Here is a 14,560-nt window from a genome sequence, read left to right as displayed (position 1 = left end):
AAGCCATGCAAAAATGTATCATTCAACACCATTGCTGAGCACGTGTGTTGTAATGCATATTTACCCCCTTCCCAAATTCTTCTTAGCCCCCCCTGAAAATTTAGTTGTGTTAGCTCCATAACTGTACAAGGATTCGTGATCACTTCAGTCTCTTTTTAAATTTCTTATGAAAACCGCAGCAGGACTTCGGCTCCCCCCCCCCCTTTGGTCTGTGACTTAGTGCGTTTGTAACCCTGTATAATTTAATTAATTAATTATTAAAGAAAGTAGTTTATGAGTTTGTTAAAATAATAAACTAACCAGATGAGTAGAAAAGTGAAAGGAGAAAATTATAAAATCTAAGATAAATGTATCCGTGTGTCTCAATCAGCTCCATTGTTCAGTAGTCAGGGCACTGATCAGGGAGTCAGCCATTTTAAGGGCTGTCTCAATCGCAAAATCCGTTCAGTGCACTGGAACGTTCGTTCCCTAAAAATTCCCTCAATGCAACGCAAAAACCAGTGAGCATCGATGGTCCCTATGTTCCCTAACCGGAAATCACGTGACCTTTCTGAAGCTCGTCAACCGAAAATCAAGTAATCCAACTCAATTAAATTTATGAAATGTGACAGAACTTTTATAAAGACAAACGTTTGTTTTAGTTGTAAATAAATACACATTGCTACACAGTAAGGAACCACAATCTACTCAATATTTAAAATAATAATATTTATTTAAAATTGTAAATATATTTATTACATTTAAAATGTAATTATGTGTGTAAGGGAGCCAACCAGTAAAAAGAGGAAATGACGTGCTGTACTAAAAAGTTAATGCAGGATCCAAATGGTGTTTTATTTTAAGGTGCAAAAATATTTACAGTGTATGAGAAAACAAAAATAAATAAAAACTGTACAAAAAACGAAAATAAAGAGCAACAATGTGCTATGTTGGCTAAACCGAATGGCCCAAGTTTGCAACACTGCTTAGTTAGTTTCCAAAGAGTTCACAATGAAAAGCATAACTGAATGTATTCTAACAAGCAAGCCTATTTATAGGCTGAAGCCCCACCTACAGGGCAAACCATATTGTCATGGAAAATTAAAAAGTTTGTATCAGTCATATTAAATAATATAACAATCAACATAACAAAATTTAATCTTCTAAACAGTTAGTAAAAAAACTACCATTAACAGAAACAGAGTTAAACACCAAATTAAATGTCAAAAACCAAGTGTTTCTAAATTCTCCCCTTCTGGTCACCCAAAATGATAGCTTCCACAGGAAGTGATGTGGCTGTTTGCTTTAAAAAACAGTTTTACCCAGACTATGGCTGAATCCGAAATCGCATACTTACTGTGTAGGTACTGAATTTCACTGGGTACCTACATAACGTGCACTAAGACAGTACCTACGTTCGCCTTAAGTATGGACAGCATTCGCCATGTTGACGTTATCATGTGACATATGACATAGTAGACTTGTTCGAGTTCATGCGGAACCACAAGAAGCGACAGGAGATTGACATCACAATACCGCGAGAGCAACACGAAATCAGACTTCTCCGTATGATTTCTGGAATCGCTCTCACGGTACTTTGATGTCATCCACCTGTTGGTTCTTACCCGAACAAACCTAATAAAATACATGAAAACGTATGCGTGTGTATGAGGGACAGGTGCACTCACTACCTGATTGCATCAGTAACTTCACAACTCTACTACGGTCTCTGTCAGTGTTACAGATATATATATTACATAATTTTGTAGTGGACAAAAATAAGTAAAACAAGCAGATTGTAATTTAATATCTATTGTCAGATGACAGCTGTGCTTCAATACAAACTAGACAATACAGGCAATGTGATTATATACATTTTTATTGTATTTACTTAAAACAACAGGAAACATGAATAAAAAATGAATTAATAAAACAATCACAATAAATGAAAACGTATAGAAGTGAATCCCATATCAAACAAAACTATTCAAATGTAATTTTTCTAACAAACCATCACATATTTACTGTCATCTCAACACAGCTGTGATAATTCTACGGCTTTATTTTAATGAATCAGCTGAGCACTTTGTGGTATATCCTGGCCGGTCTGTGCGTGAAGTCATGGAGGAACAGCCCTGTGTAACGTATCGAAATCACCCGATTGGCTGGTCTCCGGTCGATTGCTTTGCTTTCCCGTGGCATCATGAGAAAGCTGGGATAGAAGTGTCCATCCGATGCACGCTTCAGAATCTGGGCGGACTCAGTAGGGCATCCGGGGATTTCTCGCCTTCTGATTTTATGGATACTGAGGATTCGGACGTACTACTCTGTTCACGTGCTGTTTCCCCTACTACATTTTCAGTAAGTAGGCGGTTTCGGACGATACTTAAGTACACGTGCCTCTGAATCTCGCGAGAAATAGTCAAAGATCCCGCAAATTCTCGCCTACCCTTTTACGCATACTGAGGTTTCGGACATACTATTCGTTCGCCTACTGCTTTTTGCCTACTATATAGTATGGCAGTATGCGGTTTCGGATTCAGCCTATGGGTTTGGTTGTAAGAAGTGTGGTCCGGGAAGTGTAACTGCAATAAGGTTGGTGAAAAATGATTGTAAAAATAAAGGGAAGTAATACATGAATTATTGTGTGTTCTGTCATTTTGTTATTTTAGAAAAATAGTATCAATAAACTATAAGACTTGAAAACTAGAACAAACACAACAGTAACAAACTTAGACTTAACCAAACAAAAACTCCATAACACTTTCCTGATGTGTACACATGTTAAGTTGCCGGCAATGCGCAGTACAAGTGATATGGTGGTATGTTTTTAAGTCCAGTTTAAACAGTCAACAGGTTAACCTGTGACAATATGCCTCCAATTTTATGCACAGATATGTAAGAGAATAATGACAGCATTTTTCACAATGTACTGTTTTTAAAATTAAGTCAGAAAGATGTTGGTTTTGCCGGTTGTTAATGAGTAACAGCGTTGAGTGATTACAACGCGCTTGAGCAGCCACGTGACAGAAATAAGTGAACATTGTCCCAATGTGAAGTGAGCTAGGGTGCTTACCAGTCCCCGAACCTGTGTACACGATATACTGATTCACGACCTCGGGAGCTAGGGAACGAATTGAGACACACGGTATGTCAGTGTGATGATTGACATCTCAGTAACCGTCCACAGGGCTCAGAATTAACTTTTTTATTTGGTAGCACTGGTGCTCCCAACTTTAAAGAGTTAGGAGCACCATCAAAAATGTAGGCGCATCCATCCAAAAATTAAAAAGCACCGCAACTACAATGTAAATGTTAACTCTTTCACCGCCAGCGTTTTTAAAAAAAGTTGCCAACCAGCGCCAACGTTTTTCATGATTTTCACCAAAGTTTAATGCCTTCCAGAAAATGTTCTTCTTTAAATATATAAACATACAATATACCAAATGAAAGAACAGACCCTCTGCTTTCAAAAAAAAAAACCTGTTTCATCCTACCTTGAGTGGTTCTTTTGTAATCAGCTTTTGAATATGGGTAGGTTTCTGCAAAAACACCACATTTTGAGCAAAAAGCAGAGATAATTCCATTTTTGTGACGGACTTTTCATAGAGATCCCATTCAAAGCGATCTTTATAACAGACACGGACATGCAGCTGCTTGCCATAGGGCATTACTTCCGGGATTAAAAAGTTGCGGAAGGGCGCCACCTGGTGGATAATAGCGATATTGCGGAAATCTCGTCATTGACACGTGTGCTAATTTGCTGCATAAATTCCTAAATTAATACCCAAATGCTGTTGAAATAGTATAGCAGCAATAATAATTTAACAATTACAGGTAACATGATTAAGATTACAATAAAAAATCTCGCAAACACGTAAAACACTGATTAATTGTGCACTGTAAAACATTTCAAGTTGGTTAAACTTAGAAACGAAAGTTCACCTGCTGCCTTACAAATCGAAGTAGAATGAACTTGAAGATATGCTTTGTTTCAACTCACAGAGATATGTTTTACATGGGGTTAAACTAATAATCATTTATTGTTTCAACTTCATCCTCATAGTTAAAACAACTAGCTAAGTTACATCATCAGTTCAATAAAACTCACTTTATCACTTTATCTCAACTCAAAGAGTTATGTTTTACACAGGGTTAGATTAATAATCATTTTTTGTTTCAACTTCATACTTGTAGTTAAAACAACTTGCTAGGTTTCATTATCAGTTCAATTCATAATCTTGACTAATAATACTGACACTGAAATAAACTTGCAAAATATTAGCTCAAAAACTATTTATTTGCACAAGAACAATTTGTAACATTGGCTTGGAAAAGCATTTTTGGTAAAAATGAATTTTACAAATGTTTATTAAAAACAAATTTCATTGAAATATTATATGGGTTTCTTTAAAGCGTAACTAAACCCCTGGTCAGAGCCTGACTCCTCCCACTGGCAATATTTGAAAAATGCAAGAAAAGTGGGCAGATCCCAACAGAGATAGAGGGGACGAACTAAGTATGTGGTGAGATCGTAACAAAAAATCTTTCAGCAGTAATTCCTACATGAAATGAAACTTTGGAGTCTTGGCTTTAAATGTGTATACTTTTTACTTTTCGATTGTATTGTAACAGGAAGTAATTAACCATCAAAGACACTCTGACACAATGTGACAACCAACCCCATCACGGGGTTGGTTGTCACAGGGTATGGGGTTGGTTGTCCCTATAGAGGTTCTATAGGATTTCAATGATAAATTGGGATCTGAAAAGATTATGGGCCCTATCTTGCACCCAGCGCAATTGACTTTGTCAGTGACGCATGTATCATTTCGTATTTTGCACTGGCGCACAGCGGGTTTTTCCCTCCACAGACGCACGTCGGCAAACTAGGGAATGACCTTGCGCTCCCTGGGCGGTTCAGCGCAAAAAAGGAGGCGTGCTCCGGGGCAAACCATCTCTTATGCTATTTTGCAGTTTCAAAAATCAATTGCGCTACTAACCAAAAAAAACTAGTCTAAAGTCAGTGGCGCGTTGCGCGTGGTTCATTATGCTATTTTAAGGGCGCATGCTTGACCATAATGTATAGCGTGCAGAACGCGCATTGCTTATCTTATCTACACAGATGCAACAGTTATCTTTGCAAATCATAAATTGTTACAATAAAAAATATTAATACATGAGATAAGGGAAATCATTGTGGTGAGCATTGTGGTGATAGTTTTTATTTATTTTGTGTGGCAGCGTTAAACAATTATCATGCAAATAACGATTAAAATATTTTCATAAGTTTGTTGTGTGGCTGTATTACGTTTATTTTATCTAAATAATAATTAAAATGTTTTCATAAGAAACCTTCATGTATGTGAACTTGATTTGTAAGTGTACTTTGGGGTTGGACCTTGCTTGCGTTTCTTGTGTCCGATTTCAAAGCCCCCAAACCCTTTCAGCGGTGAGGGTGGACGCAGCGATGCCCTCCTGTGTGCCCGGCGTGCCCGATTTATGCTGGCAAGCTTGGGATCCCCCCGTCTCCTGACATCATTGTAATGCTTGGCGCAGCTGATGAGACAATTGCGGCTATTTCCTCTCACGCCTGTTTAACCGACGCTGATTTGGGCGGGTTGCTCCCATCCCCATACAAAACAACTTCTCTGTCTTTGACTGCTCTTACAAGAACGTCGGTCTCCTCAGCTGTGAACCGCTCCTGGCGTGCGCCTGTCAAATCCGTCATAATAATAGCAACCCGCCATGGAACTTGCGCCCTTGCATTTAAAGGGAATGTTGGATAGCGTTCTGATTGGTTTATTTGACGTTACGCCCAAACCACACCTATGAATAATGAACCTACTTCAGACCAACCCCTTATTGATTTGCGCCGGCGCAAGACTTATTTCTCCCGCCGGGAAAATAGCAACAGCGCCCAAGATCCGCCCACAAAGTCACTTGAGCTTTGCACTTCGGACTTGCGTTTCAGATCGTTAAAATAGGGCCCAATGTGTAACTTTTTAGTTTTTTAAGATAGAAACTGCAAATAAGTTTTAATATGAATCCACCCCTATGATAGTTGTTATTAATGCCCCTTATGTTTAAACAATGGGATTAAAGTGGGTGATCAGTTATTTGAATAGGCTTTATGCCCAGCTGCACTATGAACTTCAGCCAGCTCATTGTTTCCTGTCTGCCATTATTGGACAAACTGATTAATCCAGGTGTGTCTGATTATTGTTGTTGTGACTACTGAGGTCAGGCACACTTGGATTAATTAGTTTGTACAATAATGGAAGACAGGAAACAAGAAGCTTGCTGAAGTTCAGGGGCCCGTACCATGAAAATGGTTAAACAAACTCAGGGTTACAGGATTAGTTTCAGGTTGACAAAACCAAGCCAATGTGCAGGCCTTGTTGGTAAAAGCTATTTTCATGGTACCCAAAACCCAGGATTTGCACAAACTAATCCTAAACAAAGCTGGCTAACCAACTAAACCAGCTTCATGGTATAGGCCCCAGGAAGTAGTGCAGCTGGGCATAAAGCCTATTGTCTACTGTGTTGAGAAATAAAAAGAAATAATTTTTTTGTGTTAAAACCTCTTTATTTAATGCTTTATTTATTTATAACAGCAAACAAAAACAAACAAATAGTCTTAAAAGGTCTACGTGTCCAATATTCTTATGTGACAACCAACCCCGCAAGCTATGTGACAACCATCCCCAACTGACTTCTTGACAAACATGCTAAGCTAGCTGCCACACGGCTTTAACTTGATAGCTAAAATATGACTCAAAATAAAGCTAATACTTTTAGCTTTTTAATGAGTGTTTTGTTTTTGAATGACTAATATCATACAAGATCTCAACACAAAAACAACACCAACATGAAAATTTACTCTGACCCATAAAAATAAAAAATTGTCTCCTAACCTCAATGTTTTGTGTCTGCTCAGCAAAATTTCAAGTGCAAATGAGTAAGCTATTAAAGGCTAACAAATTGATATCAAAATTGTACCACAGCGCCATGTAGTGTGTCTGGAATAAGCAGTGTGACAACCAACCCGTGAGACAACCAGCCCTGGTCTCCCCTACTGATAAAAACTCAAATATGATAAAAATAGTTTTGCACTGTTCATTTTTAGGTTATTATTATTATTATTTTAAAAGCCACGTATTTTAGAGTTAGTTTTTTTAAAGAACAATTAATGCAATATAACTATCCCCAAACCTTTTTTGTTAATACCCAGTCGCTAAGAAAGTCTTTTACAAAATAAACCGATGGACCTTGGAAACAGTCAACATTTCACATCAGCTTGTTTGTCTAGTATTTAACACCATTGGAAATGACCATTACTGTTCCATCCCTGGCATAGGCATCATTTGCAGCGCTCAACTGAAGTTCAACATCATGAGAGAAATCAGGAATAACAAAAGGATCAGGCCATTCCACTGATGAGGCACTAGTAGTAATTGTAATGCAAAGTCAGAAACCGAACCAGAAGTTGTCAACAAAACTTTCAGTGTCACTCGATCTGATGGTAGATCTTTAATATCGGTGAAATTGCAGTGCTCATTTCCAAAGTCTGGATCTTCAAAGTGTAGTTTCCTTGCAAGCCCAGAATGATGCACCATGTCACACATAGCTCCTTGACTGACTCAGGAACACTCTCTAGGGTGACACACCTTATTTCTTGAGATGACACAATAACTCTGAGAGGTATCTTAATGCACCAACTGCTGTAGAAGTGTGAAAAAAAACTAAAGTTAGATAAAGCAGCCTAGGCTTAGCTTATGAAATTGTACTACGAGTGAAGAACTGCTAAGTCTAAAGAATAAGCACCAAGTTGATAGCATTTGGCAACATTGTTTTTACATACCTTATGTTAACTTGAATGTCATCAAAGTGATGAGCAGCTCTTCTTCTATGCAGCCACACAGATGCAGAGTGACAAAGCGAGACAAGGTAGTAAAAGCGGACTAGAAAAAAACATGAAATTGTATGAGTGAAGAACTGCACAGTTAACAGTAAATGTATTAAGTTGATAGTATTAGGCCAACATTGTTTTTACAATACCTTATGTTAACTTGAACGTCGTCAAAGTGATGGGCAGCTCTTCTTCAATAGCAAGCGGACTAGAAAAAAAAAACATGAAATTGTATGAGTGAAGAACTGCACAGTTTACAGTAAATGTATTAAGTTGATAGTATTAGGCAACATTGCTTTTACAATACCTTATGTTAACTTGAACGTCCTCAAAGTGATGGGCGGCCACAAAGATGCAGAGTAACAAAACAAGACAAAGTAATAAAAGCAGATTAGGAAAAAAAACCTGAAATTGTATCAGTAAAGAACTGCACAGTTTACAGTAAATGTATTAAGTTGATAGTATTAGGCAACATTGCTTTTACAATACCTTATGTTAACTTGAATGTCGTCAAAGTGATGGGCAGCTCTTCTTCAATAGCAAGCGGACTAGAAAAAAAAACATGAAATTGTATGAGTGAAGAACTGCACAGTTTACAGTAAATGTATTAAGTTGATAGTATTAGGCAACATTGCTTTTACAATACCTTATGTTAACTTGAACGTCCTCAAAGTGATAGGCGGCCACAAAGATGCAGAGTAACAAAACAAGACAAAGTAATAAAAGCAGATTAGCAAAAAAAAAAAAACATGAAATTGTATGAGTAAAAAACTGCACAGTTTACAGTAAATGTATTAACTTGATAGTATTAGGTAACATTGCGTTTACAATACCTTATGTTAACTTGAATGTCCATAAAGTGATGGACAGCTCTTCTTCAATAGCGTATCCACAAAGATGCAGAGTGACAAAACGAGACTGTAAGAAGTAAAAGCAGAGTTTTGTGGTTAAATTGTTTAAAAATCACTTGAGTGTTAACATTTGCAAGACTTTAATACATATATTATATTATATATTATATATTAATCCGCGAATCGCATGGGAGCCGAACCGTGGGTGATCTATTTTTTCACAGTCTATGGTCGTCTGCGATCTGGTAACTTACACCACTGTAATCGCTATGATCAAAATACTTAGTACTCTTGTACAAAATACAAAAAATACGACATACAGATTATAAAATAGTAAAAATCATGCAAATACCTGTTATTTATGACAAGATAGGGAGGCAGTTTTTAATCATATGGTGTCCTGTATGTTCAGCAAACGTGTGCGTCCTACTTGTAAATCCAGAAACACCGATAGCACGAACAGCATTTAAAGCCACTGATTAGATCGCAATAATCAAAGAAATAAAGATTAACTATACGCAACACAGCTGTTACCATCAACAACATGTAAAGGCGATTCTCTGGCGAGAGGCTGCAAACCTATGCGCGTGCGCAGTAGCCTGAAATGGCTGCCCTGCGAGACTTAAACACATAATTCTGTGGAAACGAACAGAAATTGTGTCCACTTGTTAAGTGACTGAGAGAAATAAATATATTTAAAGGTTTTTATGGCCTTTATGTCAGACGAACAGATCCTCGAACACTTATTAGACACTATTTGCGTTCATTTCAACGCATATTCCCCTCGTGCCCTTAATCGCACGAGGATAAAAATCCCTCAAGCACCACAATAATACAACATTAACTTAAACGCTTAACTTTAGTCATATTAAAAACATACCATGTAAACATATATTGAAAGTAAACGAAGACTCAGCCCGTGATTAATTCACATTGACAGTGAACAAACAAATCTGTTAAGCTAACTGTTAAATGTTAAACTGTAAGCTATATTTATAATCGAAATAATCGATATAACGTTACGCACAACCAATTGAAATATCCAAAATTATCCCCATGGTGTATTAAACTCTTTTAACATATGCTTCGATGTGAAAGCAGATAAATATCCTGACGACGACGCATTCGCAAAGCAGGCTCGATGTCTGCATATTTTCTTTACTTTCAACTCATTATTTTTTCTAAAAATGTATAAAGGGCATCTTTATTACATCAAGACAAAAAAATCATACATACCTCCTTTGCAGCCTTGCAAAATTTATTATTGGTCATTTCAGATGAGCGCTGTGTCTGAGGTAAAGTTAACTGAAATTTTCCCGGTCTTTTCTGGACACGACCCCTCCCTCTCTTTGTGATTCATAACTTACAGAAGTTAGTTAAATGAACATTCACATCACAGAGACAACTTACAAGTAGTTAAGACAATATGTAACTTTAAGTTTAAAGCCCCACTGTGTAGGATCTACTCCCATCTAGCGGTAAAAATCTATATGACAACCAAATGATTATTACGCTCTAGCCCCCACCATTCGGAACGCGTTTTAACTAGTACGGTGGCCCTGTCATGTCAAGGTTAACATGGCTTCCAGTAGCTAAAGCTAAAGCAATGAAAAAAATGAACAATTTGCAATTGTGTGATCCGTCAAAGCACACAGATTTATGTTAAACATGTAAAAAGTCTGATTGTCATGATATGTCCGCTTAAAATCACATACAAAAAACAACCATAAACGTAGCTTAGGCACTCCTTTTTCATCCACGCGAGGAAAAATATCACAGGGGCTGTTACACTTGGTATTTAGATGTGTTTTCGTCGATCAGATCACAAGTGGATGAGAGAGACACATTACGTTTACACTTGGTGTTTAAATCCGTCTCTTTATTTCGACCGCTTCTCTCCAGATTACTGAGGAGATGGTCTGTGGACGAGTCCCTCTCCTGTCATTTAATTATGAGCTGGAGTAATCACATGGACGCGAAACTAATATGTCAGAGTCCAATGCTTATGTTTTAAGTAAACGTTACATGTCCGTGTATATGTAAGAGCTTTCTCTGATATTGGTGAAATAAGATTGCACAACTTTCACACGCTTGTAAAATGAAACGAACAACGCGCAGATCAGCAGCGTTTTATCAATGAAAGGCTAAAAATAGCGCTGTCACCGTGTGTTTGTGCTAGAGGTCAGAAAATATGAAAAACATTTATCTCAGTACCTAAGATTACATAAATGGGCGGAGAGACGGCGTGTGGCTGTTCAGCACACAAAACCACATGCGTGTTTACACTAACTGCATAACCATGCTATAGTTAGCCAAGGAACTATAAAACTTCAAGTTTACAACATAGACTGTATAGATGTAAACGAATATGCTGAATTACCTGTGGTGAAGATATAAAGTAACTTAGCAACTTCAGTGTCCATTGTTGAGCCCCATCTTGGAAAACTAACTCCAATATTGACTTTGGTCTTGATGTTTTTCCTGTCGCGTTGTTGTTTAAAATCCCCGTTTCGCTTCCTTGGCGACTTGTTTTAATGTCCTCGAGAAATGTCTTCAACAGGCTTTCAAATCAAAGCATTAGATCGCAGGTAACACGGCGTGCGGCCGAAGGATTCAGTCTACGCAGGTCGCAGGCTGCATACGTCATCAAGCCTGGTTTATTTAAATTAACTGAGCATTACATTCGCAAGTCATAAGCATATTACATCAATTTACAATTAACTAAGAATAATTGTCAGCTTTATAATCGTTAATATTCTGAAATAAGTCTGTCTTGATGGCGTATACCGCCTACACATGCAACCTCCGTGCAACCAGCGTGAGTGTAGTCTGAAAGCGCGAAAGGCGGAGCTTGAATTTCAGGAATGTCCCTCGTCGGCGAATGTATTTCAAAGATGGAGGCACAACATGGATTCAGCCAGAGAGCGATACGGCGGTATGTATTTTAAATAGCAGATTCTACACTTACGAGAATACTTTGATTAGTGAGGTGGAAGTAATTACACATGAATGAGCACATACTTTTGAAAGAAAACATGGGTTTTTGCTAAGAATTAACTAAAAGAAGTACACAGTGGAGCTTTAACTTTGTGAAAACTTACAGACTTGAGTTGAATATCTAAAACTTGCTGTGTGTAGTAGAACTAAATAGCAAATGTTAGTACACATAACTTAATGAGGCTATAATGTTTTACAGTGTGACATTACAAAAGTGACCTTAATATAGAAGGCTAATATATATTGGTATTGATAACTGCATTACCAGGATGCTTTTAATACTAAATAGGCAATGTTTTAAAAAATACAACAAAAACATACCATCAGCATTGTCGTATTCCGCAGCAACACAAGGATGTTTGTCGGATGTCCATTCACCAGCGCATGCGCACATACACCATCAAACACACTTTGACAGACAGGTCGATGTCTCCATCAATAATAAACACATTTGTCATGACACGTCTTGTGTTTTTGGCACTTTCGCCATGTTTAAGCAAGGTACGTCTGGCGCTTAAAATGTTTTGATTCCGCCATTAACGCCGTTTTACAGGATTTACAGTAAAAACAGTAAGTTACATTTTCATAGCGGAGACACTCGAAATCTTTAAGCCACTCTCTCTGAAAGGTTTAACGTCAACTCGTATTTTCCGGTGGTGGAGTTACATTTGAATCCGGATCGTCGTCAAAAAATACAGTAATATCCTTGGCTGTAATCGGCTCGCTCTCGTCATGCTCGCGACGTGTTCGTCTTTTCACATTTCCGCACTTCACGGCAACAAGGAATGACTGACGCTCATATTAGCCAATCCGCGGTCTTCATTAAATGCAAGAACTTAATGGTGAAATTTGATTGGGTTATGTAACGTTGGAGAGAACACTGAACCTGGGTCAGCGCCAGCACGCAGGATCACAATCAACTCGCGTCACAACAAAATGTGCAGTCGCACAAATGCTCCCAAATATATTTTAAGGTCGCACAGATTAAATTTCGGTCGCATATGCGACCAAAATGGTCGCAATTTCGAGCCCTGCCATGCTTTTATTCTTAAAGTTATTTTTTTACTGTATGAAGATGAAGACTGTATTGGACTGAACAGCCGCCTTGAACTTGAAAACGCGACAAGCATCGTATGCGCGTCACAGTAAGTGGTTCCAACCCAACAATAGCTAACGCACAGATACCCTTCGAAATGAGCCTCAGATCGAGTTATAAAAATCCACATGAGTGGGTTCGTAATTTGCAGACAGCAAAAACACTGCAAGTGTAAAAACCAGCTAAATGTATGCTTTCCATTGTCAGTTGTGCTCCAGTATGTGTCTGGTAACCCGAAGGGGGGCCTCTCTAATATTTTGAACTTAGACGACCGACCACTAGGTCCCAAGCAGGCACCCTAGTGCGGCTAATAGGTCACAACCTGCGAGTGCCACAAAGAAAGCAAGCCACTAATGGGTGTCAACCCACTGATTAGCCTTCCACAGGAGTATGGTAGGCAGAAACTGCTGTCATATAAACCTTAATGGTGGAAGGAGTAAACCCATTAGAGAAACGCTCCTGCAGAAACCTCAGCACTACGTCAACGGGGCAGTTTACTGGAATCGTTAGGTGAGTTAAACACCAATAGGTGAAAAATTCTCCACTTAAGGGCATAAAGCCTACGAGCCTGGCCCCTCAAAGGCCAAACCGACAGCTACCATATCTCTGGCAAGCTTTCTCCAAAACTTCTGTGGCAGAGAGATTGGGGAAAAGAAGAGAAAGCCACATTAGGCAGTGTGTGGTGTCCTGAGACGCAAACAGATCCACCTCTGCTCATCCATTTCCTCTCCAGATGTGGTTCACCATATCTGGCTGGAGTCTCAACTCCCCAGCAATGGGTGTTGCCCTACAGGGCATCTGCCATATGCAAGTGGCCTGGGATCTAAACTGTCATCAACGAGCACAGTTTGTCCAGAGACCACAAATGCCATTATCCCAAAATTGATAATGTAGTGATTTTGGCCCTCTCTGCCTTCCATAACTGTACTCCAACCTGTGGGGGATGCGTCTGTTGTCAGCGTCACACTCCAGTAGCTTGCACCCAGAAACAGGCCTTAGGATAGAAACCAAGGTTTCCTGCAAACCACCAGAGCACGCAGCCAATGACGCATTACTTTGAATGCAGACCTCCTTAGTAATTTATTTAATAAACCACCGATGTGATGTCTGTCTGGAGAAGCACATGATGACTCCTCAGGTCTGGAAGGAAATGTGAGTCCAATCCATACCACCATCATTTCCAAGGCAATTTCAGTGCCATAGCCAATGATGAGTTTCCAAGAGATTTTCATTTTGAGGTCATCATTTATCTCATCTGGAGGTTCTACAGCCTCCTGCACAAGAATCTTTTCATGCTTCACTACTGGAGCCAGCTTTACACAGTTCCACTGTATGCAGGTGTAGATTAATTGTGCATGCTTGTCATACTAAGCACAGCAGTGAGTGTGCTCTGCAGGGGCACTGAAGGGAAGCAGGCTCCATAAATGAGGTGTGAGCTGCTTCGCTTCAAAAAGAAATAGTGAGTGCCACGAACAAAGACGATACCCGCCTCAGCAGATGAGGGTCTCGAATCGTAACACACAAGATCGTTATCTGACTTATGGCGCACCAGCGGAAGATCAGGAGAACAAATGCTGTGCACAGCTGTACAAGCAACACACAGCACCCAGATGTATAAGTGTTCTAAGGATCTGGAGCACTGGAAATAACAACTGTTGAATAAAAACATCTAATAAAGGTCTTAGAAAGAGCAATTTTTATAAATTCTAAATCAACATCTAGCAG

General features: G+C 38.8%; 1 protein-coding gene and 1 long non-coding RNA gene across 4 annotated transcripts in view; one reads left to right on the top strand and one right to left on the bottom strand.

Moving 5' to 3' along the window:
* LOC129425993 (E3 ubiquitin-protein ligase TRIM39-like) overlaps positions 1-14,560 on the top strand; it is a 315,525-nt gene that overhangs the window by 231,301 nt on the left and 69,664 nt on the right. The window lies entirely within an intron of this gene.
* On the bottom strand, positions 7,567-10,158 carry LOC129423183 (uncharacterized). Of its 3 annotated transcripts, none has more exons than XR_012359389.1 (7): positions 9,979-10,158; positions 8,725-8,809; positions 8,538-8,557; positions 8,381-8,439; positions 8,041-8,099; positions 7,844-7,943; positions 7,567-7,703 (listed from the first exon to the last, which is right to left on the bottom strand). It is a non-coding gene; the product is annotated as an uncharacterized lncRNA (long non-coding RNA). The 3 variants fall into 3 exon arrangements; XR_012359387.1 differs by lacking the exon at positions 9,979-10,158 and adding an exon at positions 9,095-9,531; XR_012359388.1 differs by lacking the exon at positions 9,979-10,158 and adding an exon at positions 9,095-9,398 and having other exon boundaries at positions 8,199-8,439.

The sequence above is a fragment of the Misgurnus anguillicaudatus genome, chromosome 19 (genome assembly GCF_027580225.2).
Source record: "Misgurnus anguillicaudatus chromosome 19, ASM2758022v2, whole genome shotgun sequence".
Lineage (NCBI taxonomy): Eukaryota > Metazoa > Chordata > Actinopteri > Cypriniformes > Cobitidae > Misgurnus > Misgurnus anguillicaudatus.
This window is presented reverse-complemented; position numbering and strand designations above follow the sequence as displayed.